We start from the raw sequence: 11708 nt of genomic DNA on the forward strand, positions 1-11708 counted from the left end.
CAATTAAAGCTACTTTACACACATAGTCAGTACTGTGTATTTCTGTACATGAATCAAAACTATTTTGTAATGTTGAATAATTTCATGATTCCGTATTTCCTTTGTGTATCACATTGTAAGGGACTCTTCCCTGTAGTTCAGGAAGAATATTTTGCTCCACAATGCAAATGATTTCTTGAAAATTTTCTGTCTCAGGAAATGCAAAAGGTAATCAACACAAGGTGTACTTGAAATTTGAACTTACGTATGTACCTGTAATTTACACTTTAGTAAGACTATTTCTGCATTTTTAGTAGATAAAATATCTCCTAGGCTGTTTCATGTCACTTCATGTAAATTTAGTAGAAAGAAGAAAGTTAACAATAAAACAGTATTTATGGCCTTTTTTATCTCATCTGATCACTTTCTATATATACAATATGTGATATGTATATTCAATAAATTCTTTGTGTGAAAAATAGGGAAGAAAGACTATGTTCATGTTTGTTTTTTTCAGCTGAGCAGTGTAGATAGAGGAAACTAATACAAGAAAAAGCACCTGTAGCTTTCACTTTTTCAACTTCAGTTTAGTCACATTTAAAAAAATACTGTGAAAATAACGGAATATCCAGAAGTTTAATACAATAAAAATTTGAAAAATTAATTCCCTACACTTTTTAATGGTAGGTTTGGAGTAAAAATATCTTGCGCCTGTCATAATTTTTTCAGTATTTTACAGATAGAGAGGTAGTCTGTGAAGCTGGAGTCAAGGAATAAGATACTTATGTTATCATGCAGCGTGATGATCTTATTGAAAGTGATGAGAATTATTCTCTGTATATTCCATTATTGCTACTATTCAAAGCTGTCTTAGCACATTCAAAAAGGGGGCCTTTTAAAAAATTAATTCTGATCTTAGAATATATATATGCAAATGTATGCACACAGAATTGGGTTTTTGCCATTTCTACGTGAAAATATAACTGCCCTTGTATGATAGAGGAAATCTAGTGCAGTTTTACACAGTTTCCAGGTCTGTGCCTGTCTGTGTTCATGGAGTGATCCAGAATGGCTCTCTTGTTGATCCTAGTAGTTAAGCAGTGTGGATAGCCAGAAGTAATCAGAGTATTCAAGTTCACTTCCTACAAACTTTTATCTAAAAATATGGATATAAATTTACTGAACTTTATCAAAATTCTCTAATTATAAAATGATTAAATGGAACTGCTTTCAACATACATTATAATGTAGCAAAAGTGTACATTGACTGACTAAAAATCCATGTTGGAGAAAACTAATAATCTATTTTATTAGATAAAGTTGATGTCTGCTATTGCACTCAGACCTGATTTACCACTTTTAGAAATTAAGGTTTGTGTTTAAATTGCATTTCATCTCTACTTAGAATATATAAACAACACATTTTTATTTAGCTAGAATAGATTTTTTTTAAAAACTTTGAAGAGGTGTGTTGCTAGCTCTGCATAGAGCTAACACAGTAACAGGTGGTTTGTTGTTTTTATTCTTTTTTTAATACCTTGAAATGAGAGCTGTGCATCTGAGAGCAGGACCTGGCCTTCAGAGTTGGTTTTATAACTTGAAGTCATTGCTATGGAAACACTGTACAATCTCTCAAGACTGATTTCTCAAACTGCAGTGTGTTTCAACAAATAAAGAACAAACCAGAACTCCAGTTGTTTTTAGAATACTAGTGAAAAATTAGGCTGCCAGTTTGTTGTGATTTTAATGGAACTTTCTTGGAAAATTCTCATGTACTATGGTAGAAAATACTTTTATCGTAAAGCTAAGATTGACTACTTGTTAAGATCTGGTAGCCAGATAAAGTTTGGTAAGTATGAATTTATATATTGCTATATATATATTTCAACAATACAACATTTCATAATGTCATTACAACTAATCAAAATAATTTAATAACAAGGAATATTTATCTTTAAAAGAACAACAAATTGGCTTAAAAGAAGCCAATAACCTCAGAAAGCACTGTTAATCTATTAGTAACAATACTAAGATTTTTCAAGGGAGAAAGAAGTATCCAGCCATTTACTTTGTGAGAAGCTCAGCAGTACTTATATTGCCTTATATGTGATTCTTGGTGAGTACACAAATTTTATTCCAGATAACTGAGTGAAGGATATGCTTTCAAAAAATACATTCTGAAAGCACAAATGGAAATCAGCATTAGTTGTACTGTTAGCATACTAAAATTACATCTGCTTTGCTATTTAGGTCCAGCCTTTGGCAGCTTCCTGCTCTACTACTAGCACTTGGAATTTGTTGCATGTATTTTTACTTTTTTTTTTTTTTTAAATGAAAACATTAGAGTACAAGCACAAAGCAAAAATTTTACAATTCCATTCAGTAACATGACATTGAAAAAGATAAGCTGCGCAGAAGTGAGGAAAATAGTTAAGATATGTTGAAGTAATAAAATGTCTTGGAGGCTATATGCAGGCAATATAACCATATTCAGATTCTTACACCAATCAGAAAAGATTTTTAAGAGGACTGGAAGAAGTTCATGTAGTTAATAGGATAAATAAAAGTGTTAGAAATAAAAGACATCTTTCAAATAAAGATTCTGTCCAAATGATAAAACTAGTAAAGAACCTAAGTTCTGGTATTAACAAAGGCAGGCTAAAAAAATCCCCCACTGAACTTGGAGCAACAGCTTACTAAACCTATAAAAATAATAATGAAACTTTTTTTTCCCCAGAAGGAAATATAGCAAACCACAGTAGGCAGGATATAATACAATATTAAGACCAAAAAAAAAGACTGAAAAGACCTATATACTAGAGGTATCATTAATGCATATTTTTAAAACATCACAAGCAGACAGAAAGCTGGTAGTGTGCTGGTAGAGCTGACAGCAGAGCAATAAAAGGAGCTTTCGAAGAAGATAAGGCTGTAGCAGAGAAGTTTAAAGTGGTTTGTGTCTACGTTTATTGCAGAAGAGGTTAGACAGTTTTCCATGCTGGATCCAGTATTCATTGGTGATTGATCTGAAGAAATACTCTTAGCTAAAATGTCATACAAGTGATTTTTGAATGGATCAATAAAATGAGCAACAATAAATCACCCAGTCTCAATAGTACTCACTCAGTAGTTTTCAAGGAACTCAAACATGAAATTCTTAATCTGTTAAAAATATTAGATAGTCTTGTTGTTTAAATTAAGGGTAGTCACATGACTTAAATGGGACAGATGTATCAATTTTAAAAAGACTTATAGGAGGGATGCTGGGAACTGTAGACAAGTCTGAAATCCATGCTGGATTAAAAAAAAAAAAAAAAAAAAAAACACCAATAATAGACATTGAAGATAGATGTATTGGGCAATGTCAGTAGGGCTTTTCCAAAGCACAGTGATGAACTACCAAATCCATTACGTTCTTGAAAGTGCGGTTGAAAATATGGTCAAGGACAGTAAAGCTTTCAGCAAGGTACTTGGCCTTCAAAAAATACTAAATTATCAAGTAAGTAGAGGGAAGAATCTTCAACAGTTTAGTTGCCAAAAGAAGTTACGAAGCAGATAATAAAAATGTTTAACTTTCATAGCAGTAGGCAGGTACTGTTTAGGTCCCAAAGAAACCTGTAGTGGCATCTGTGCTGTTCAGAAAGTAATTTTTTTAAAAAAGATATTTGCCAGTGATACACAAGTTCTGAAAATAATCAAAATTTAAAACCTAATTATGTAATAGTAACAAATTGGGTGATAAGATGGCAGCTGGAAAAGCAGTGTTGACAGGTGCATATCAGTACATACATACACAACCCTACTACATGATAGTTGTCTCTTACTGCTTATACTAAAGATTTGGCTGTCCTTTTGACTAGTTCTATAAAAAATTAAGCTCAGTGATAGTAAACAAGAAACACATCAGGAAAGAAAATTGAAATTATCACTAAACCATTGTACAAATTTGCATTGTGCTTCTGTCTGGAATGCTGGTTATCCCCTTTTTTAAAAAAGAATGGGAAAAGATGCATGGAACGATTACAAAACTCACAGATTAAAAGAGTTTCAAACCAAGGAGAAAGTACATTAAAAATACAGATTCAAGAAGAAGAATATGGACTAGCATCATTGAATGGCATGAAGAATATTAATAGAGAACAATTTTCCATTCCTTATAACAAAAGAGGGGCATCTAATTAAATTTTTAGATGGCCTGTTTAAACAAAGAAAAAGAATTTTTTTTTCATTCAGTACAGCTAGATTATCAAACTCATTGCTACAGGATACTGTAGAAATTGAAAAGCATAGTAGGTGCAAAGTCACATAGCACTGATCAGAAAACATACTTTGTTAACACGGTGGTCCAGGTGCAACTTTTGCCTCAAAAAGTCTATAAACAGCTGATTGTCAAAAGGCGAGAAGAAGTATTTATGGAAGTAAATACGAGTATGAGTTCTATTTCATATACTGCTTTAGGTATTTTGCAATAGATATTATATTGATTTCTGTATGGAAAAAATGTCTTAAACTTTCTGAAATTAAGGATATTCAGACTAAAAGAAAAGAGAGAGGGAGGCAAGAAACTATGATTTGGTGACAAGTAATATTTTTATTTTGTTTGTGTGAGGCTGAATGTTGTTAGCTTAAAACTATGGAACATCATAGGAATATCACGCATGCTATGCCCAACCAGAGCCATTTATTATTGAAGATATTAAAGGATTGTGGTGTTGCATCTTGTCTACCATGAAAAGTAAGCCCCAGAGGGGCTGGAATAGACCCCACATGTTGCAGGAAAATTCAGCCTACCCCTGTCTAGCTTCTTCAGTCTGGTGCTATAGATGATCAGTTTGATTGCAGCAAATTTTGGAGTTTAGCAAAGAGACTAAGTGGTGTTAAGGGGCCTCTGAATATGGATTATACAGATACAGAAGGGAACAACAATCATAAGATTTCCAGGGGATCCAGCATAGAGATTGTAATTTGATAAAGTCAGAAAATAATTTGCTTTATAAACCCCCAAATTTCTCTTCGGATTAACAGTGGGGATCTTTGTACAAGTTAATGATTGTTTTTCCCTTATGTACCCATTTATGTTTATATACTGAATTTAATCTGCAATTTTATTTCCTTATAAAGTCAAGTCTCAAAAGTCTTCTTGCAGAATTTGTGCAGTTCTGCAGATTGGCCCATGACTAATCCTAGTCCATAAAAGGAATAAATAAATTCTTTACTTATGGTCAGAAGTCTTTGGACTGCTGACTGATAGTTACCACTTGTGACAAATCTTGGTAAGTGACTGTGGATCACTTCTAGGATATTTTACTGTTAAATAAAACATTTGTCTTAAACCATCTTCAGCTACATCTGAGGTGAGAAACTGGATTAAATTAATTCAGTGGCAGTGGATATATGATAGGTCTTCCTTGGAACACAGCTTTACAGGAGCAATGTGAAACTACTCACATGACATGAAGTAGTAAATTCTTTCTAAATGTGAGATGTTTTCAGCCATATTTCTTACTCATCCAAAGACTTTTTAAATGAATCTACAAAACTAATGATTAGGCTATCAACTAAATCTCAGATTAGGAAATAATTTTCCCATAATACTCTGAAAATAGGAAACTAATGAAAGTTGTCTAGTTATATGAATGGCAATACTATAGTTGGCATATAAGACACATGTAAATTAGTTATTACTATGTAAAACACTAATGTTTAATGGAGAAATTTTCAGGTGTCGCAAAGGAGAAAATGAGATTGTTTGTAACAGTTTCCTTCAGTAATCTCTGAAAATGCCACTCAATACTATCCTAACTATTTCTGAAATTTGGGAAGGGATGCTTGCATAGTTATTGGTAACAGAACCACATGCTTACTAAGGATTTAGAAAATGGCATTGTTAATTTTTACTACAGTTTATTTGTAAAGTGTTTTTCTGTGGTGATGCAATTCTTTCTCTGTTTTTGTTCTTATTTTCTCCTTTTTCATCTGAGACTGATTCATGTAGAAAATGTCAATGTTCTTAGTTTTATGTACGCAGCTGATTCTCCCCAGTCCCAAATGTGCTTTACTGAGTCTAAATACTTGTTTGTTCATCACAGGGATCTATATCAGTTTCTTTTTAATTGTATCAGGAAGGAGAGAGGGACTGCACCATAGATGCTGTTTGAATATGTGTAATACATGGGAGTGGGGGGGAACAAAGGGGGTATTCATCATTTCATACAAACCAATTCATACTTTTATTTCTCTGAAGATATAATGCTCAGACAAATTTTCACTGCAGTAATATGCTGCTAAATATGGTAGAACCAAATCTATTTAGTAAACAATGGTGATACTGAAGAAATGTGCTTTTCCAATTATATTCAAATTGTCTTCTGCATTCTTTGCCAAATGATATATGTTCACAGGTACTTAGATCTCTTTTTGTAGTTTGGAACCTAAAGTACTTTTCTGTACCAAGTCTGTATTGATCAAAAAATAGGTAAGAATTTTAAATTGTAAGACTAATTGAAATACATAAAAAAACTTTAGAGATAGCTTGCAAGATGTTCGTACTTAGTATGACTATAAAAACTTTTTCCTCTGCCAGTATTCAGCCTTTAGTTAAGAAACGTCTGAGAAGAAAGTGAACTAGCAGAGAATGCAGAATATAGGGATTTGTCTTCCTTTTTTTTCTGCCAGTGCTTGAAACCTACAAAATAAGGCTGTCATATGATACAGACTTTGCGTGCTTAACCCTGTGCACTCAATCATTCCTTTAGTTGAGATTTCATAAAATTTTAGCCTGTAGCATGTACAGTGCATTAGAATACTAGGGCCTAATTGTGATTTTTGAGCTTTGGTTTAGGGCCTAAACAGATTTTCCAAAATTTTCTAAAAGAATGGAGAAACCAGCATATATATTTGGGTGATAAGAATACTTAACATGCTATGTACATAAACAGCATGGCAGCAAGAGCTAAAAAGCATTTTAAATTGGAACAAAGAAAGAGAAATTAAATAAATGTTTATTTTGCTTCTTTAAACCATATTTTTAATGCCAGTGCTTTCTAGTGAGCAAAAAGCTAGAGATGCCTAGATGCAATGTTCATGTGTTTTCAAACTACAGTAAAATCTCAAATCCTAAAATCTTAGTTTTTAAGCCCTTCTTCCATGTAATGACAGCATGCTCATCTTTTATGCATTTACTGCTTGCTGATGTCAGTGGTATTAGGCAAAGCCCTGAGAAGGTATAAATGAAGACAGACCACCTAGCAAAAATAACTAGTTCAAAGGTGTCAGTCCACAGATCCACATGACAGAGCAACAATATGATATCAGCCTTACCTGAGCCAGCACCATTATTAGAGCAGCCTCGATAGGGAAGTGACATCCAGATCAGAGACAGCATACAGTAAATTCAATATTTTGAAATCAAAGTTATAAATCAGCAGGAAAAAACTCAAATGTCATCATCCATCTGCAAACTCTAACACTCTACTAAGACAAAAACAGGCACTTTTTTCCTTGTACCTAACTTCTTGTGAAAGCTGCAGAGTATTGGATGGAAAGATGTAGCCTGTGCTGAACAGCCCTGCTAAATCATCAACTTGTAGCTCACTTCCACAAGAAACAGGAGGAAGAATTGAATGTATTTGGGGCACGTACTCTGGAAGCCAACGCACACCCACATGAAGTTTGTCACATGGAAAACAGCTTAGGTGGGGAGAAGACACTCCTCCAGAGGGAACTGGGAAAACTCTGTTAACAAGGAGGGCATAGCAGCCAATTTTGGGTGATCTGTAGAGCAGATGGGAATAGAAGCAATTGATGGAGGGAAATGGAAGATGGGGCTCTGCCCTCTCTGCCAGAATTGACAAGTATATAGCATAATGTCAATATGTAATATGAATCTAATGCTACCAGAGATGTGTTAGTGTAAGGTATGTGTAATATTCTGAGCTTAGTTCTGAAATGTTGTTTTTTCCATTATTAACCCAAATTCATTAAATTGTAGAGATGTTATGCTATTCATAAATGTTTCCCATAAGTCCTTCCCCCTCCCTCTCCATCTTTACAGTTGCATATTTTATTGTACCACAGATGCAGAAAATTGCTACATAATGTTTTTTGGTGAGATTCTTAGACGAAGGGTGATTTTTTTTATTTGGATGGGACTCAAGATACAAGATTTGGTTCCCAGCTGTGTTACAGAAACTTGCTGGCCTCAGGCAATTGCCTTAGTCCCCTGTGTGTAAAACAGAAGTAATATTCCTTATCTATTGTGATCCGGCTGTCTGATTTATTCAGTTGTCAAAGGTATTTTTTTCAGGCAAAGACTGTTGCTTACAATGATTTGTGTGCAGAGCACAATGGGTACCCTGTCACTGTCATATGCGTATCTAGATGCTGCTAAAACATAAGCTGTCTTCATAAGCTAAAAATCTCAGGCAGAGCTTTTGTCTGGAGGTGCCTGATGTTTCTGCTTTGTATTTAGAGCAGTTAAAACTCAGCTTTAGATGCAGCTGCACAAGAATAAAGGTTGTCTAACCAATACAATTTATTTTTTGTCCTAAACTAGAAAAAAACATACTAGCAGAAGAAATCTTTTATCAGCAGATCCTATAATTATACCAACTGAGCTGCTGAGAGAGCTGACAAGTAAATAGTGCAGTTCCCTTAGGCCAGAGAGAAATGAGGGGCCCAGAGCGCCTCAGGGAATACTGCAAATTGTATATGCTGATCATGTGAGGAAAAGGTTGTCTCAGAATCACTTCTTCCAGAGCTGCAGCTGCTATTTGAGGTGACTGAAGAATTTCCCTTTTTCTTACTTTTCTGGTTCATGCCCTGCTCCTACAGTCCACAGGGGAGAGGGCTTACATCTATCCTTCCTGCAGTTCCCATTCCTGTCCTGCTGCCCCATGCCAACTCCTGCTCTTGCTGCCTCCTGCTTACTTTGCAGTTACCCCATGTTTAAGGTTATCTAAATTTTCTGATAGCTAACATTACTTCAGTGAGAAGTGACAGGGAGGGGCTGCTGGAGTGAAAGAGTAGATCTTTGAGAAAAACTCAAAATAACAGCTTCCCCTTTCTTTGACGGGAAAAGAGCATTCAGAAATGCATAAACCGGGGAGTGGTGTGCAGGCATGGAAAGTAACCTCAGCACCGTACTGCAACATGTTACCCAGGTGAATAGCTACAAAACTAAATCCTATGGGTGCAGTATATAAGGTAAGAGGTTGTACTCTAGCACTTTGCTGGCAGACCAATCCACTTTCAAGTGCAGGATGAAAAATGACCCTGAACTGTCAATGGCTTAAAACAAAAGTGTAGTTTGCTTTTTTGAAATTCCTGGTTAGATATTAACCTACCCATAAGAGCAAAATTCTGAGCATGGGTCCCTCCCACATCCTCAGACAGCATTTAATGCATGAACAAGACTAGCTCACAAGATAACAAATCAGATAAATACATTATGGACAAGAAATTGTGCAGTGAAATTCAGAAACTTTATCGGAGTATGTGTGGGGAGGATCTAAGGAAACAGATTAAAGGGAGTATGATAAGGTTGAGACACAAGCTGTCAGAAAAATGAAAGAAGAGCAAGTATAGTGAGAAATACTAGCCAGTGTTCCCTTTGTGAAAATAGCAACGGTTGGGCAATTTATTAAGTACACGCACTCAGGAATTCAGAGTTAGCTGGGTTCAGCCAAGACTTGTGTCATGGAGAGAGAAACAGCAATCACAAACTAAGACAGTATCAGAAAATAAGAGAGAACTGAATTTTTGGGTTAGACTAAGCGTGAGAAAAACTGGGAAAAGCTCCTTAGAAGTTTGAAGTTGACAGAGTTTGGAAAGAACATGATTTCATGTGCCTACTTCCATTTCCTTTTGTGCCTTCTTTGCTCAGATCACTAAATGGATGATTCACTGTGGGTTGCTTGTTCCTGTCAGAACTATTTCACAAGAACAGGAGCAGTTTGTATGAAATGGTGAGCCTTTTTTGCATTTCCAAGTACATTTTCTCCTTCCTATCATAGATTATGATGAGCTGAATGACTTGGTCATTGGGTCCAGTGTTTTGAAATGTCGTTAGCATGTTACTCTCTCTTACATACTGTAAGAAGGCAATCATTGGTTGTATGTGGTAACCATAATCGATTTTGCTCATTGATCTTTTAAATTAATGATTTTATAAGATGTAAATATAGAGTAGCTTTATGCTTACATAGACTTTTTATATAGACACAGAGACTTATTTAATGATTTGTATCTCTTACAGCCTTTTATTTAGCTCCTAATTATAGCCAAGTGCTTCAGTTTACTTTCTCTTGTTTTAAAAGTGTTTAAATAATTTTGGTGGTTTTGCAAGCTCTGTTGGTTTTGTTACTGCGTCCAGATGAAGCTTAGTCTGGAGTTGGAGCTCATTTTGTAACTAAAGTGTTGAAGTTACTGCCAACTCATTGCTGTTTATCATTATTAGTAATCATGGTATTTTAGGACTGTAGTGCCTGAGGATAAGGAGTGAAATCTCTGCAACTTTCTGTTCCAGAAACAATAGGTTTATCACCTCCTATTCTTAGAGAGGACTGCATACCACAGCTCATTCCGTCCTATATGATAAGTCTACTGAAAATGCACAGAGCATCTGTGCCTTCATAGAAATACCAGGGTTAATTGCACACACATGAAATGGTGAACTTGTATATGACCAATAGATTACCTACATGTTGGAAGCATTGGACTTACAGCATGTATGCAGGGTAGCTGTTCAGTGGAGGAGCAAGAAAACAAGTGTATACCCTGGAAGTATCAAATGCAATGCATGTGTGCAGGGCTGAACTGTTGCACGTGTCCAGGGTGGCTGGTGCTCAGGGGAAGAGCCAGGCTTGGGCAGCACCAAGCAACCCGCACATATTCAACGGCTCCAGAGCTCCCAGGACATGCCAGTTCTGCACTTGTCCAAGGGTGCAAGAGGAGAAAGGCCTGAGACTTCTCTGAGAGGTCAGCGGGGAGCTAGATGCTCTTACACGGTCTTCCAGAACAGTTCCTGCAGGTGCCCTCAGACAAAATGGGGCTGACACCACCAATGGCTATATGACTGGCATAGGCCAGGAAGATACAGAAAGTAGAATGGAAGCCAATGCAAACTCTAAGGCAACTGTGATCAAGAACAAATGCTTGTAACCAACATTCCTAGGTTGATTGCAATAACATTTTTATTTCTTAATTCATTTCTGCTAACTGACAATTAATGTCTCAAACTATAGCCTGTACAAATCTCAGCAATCTATTCAGCGGTTAACACAGATATATTGTATTAAATTGCTCTGGTTAAGTGGAGTGTCAGAAGCATTTATTACAAAATTATGCAGTACCTAGAGCATTTTACATAATGTTTTGCTAAGATTCCATTAAATTATTATATGTTTTTGTCTCATATTTTAGAACATATTTGGTGAATGATTTAAATTCTTTTTTTCCCATTAATTTATATAATAAAAAAAAACCCCATGTCTAGTTTATAACTTTTCATCCAAATAAGCAAGAGTATCCATGGTATAAATTACAGGAGCTACTTAGTAATTCAGACAACACTTGGGCCATTAAAAATGTTTATGCAGCTAAGTTAATATAATTCCACTTGCAAAATGTACTGATTTTTTTCTCAAAAAAAATGCTTCAAGAGATCAGTTAGTATTTTTTTTTTCTTTAATAGAATGTGGATAAGGGAATATATTGAGCTAAGTATAACC

The sequence above is a fragment of the Strix uralensis genome, chromosome 3, assembly GCF_047716275.1.
Source record: "Strix uralensis isolate ZFMK-TIS-50842 chromosome 3, bStrUra1, whole genome shotgun sequence".
NCBI lineage: Eukaryota > Metazoa > Chordata > Aves > Strigiformes > Strigidae > Strix > Strix uralensis.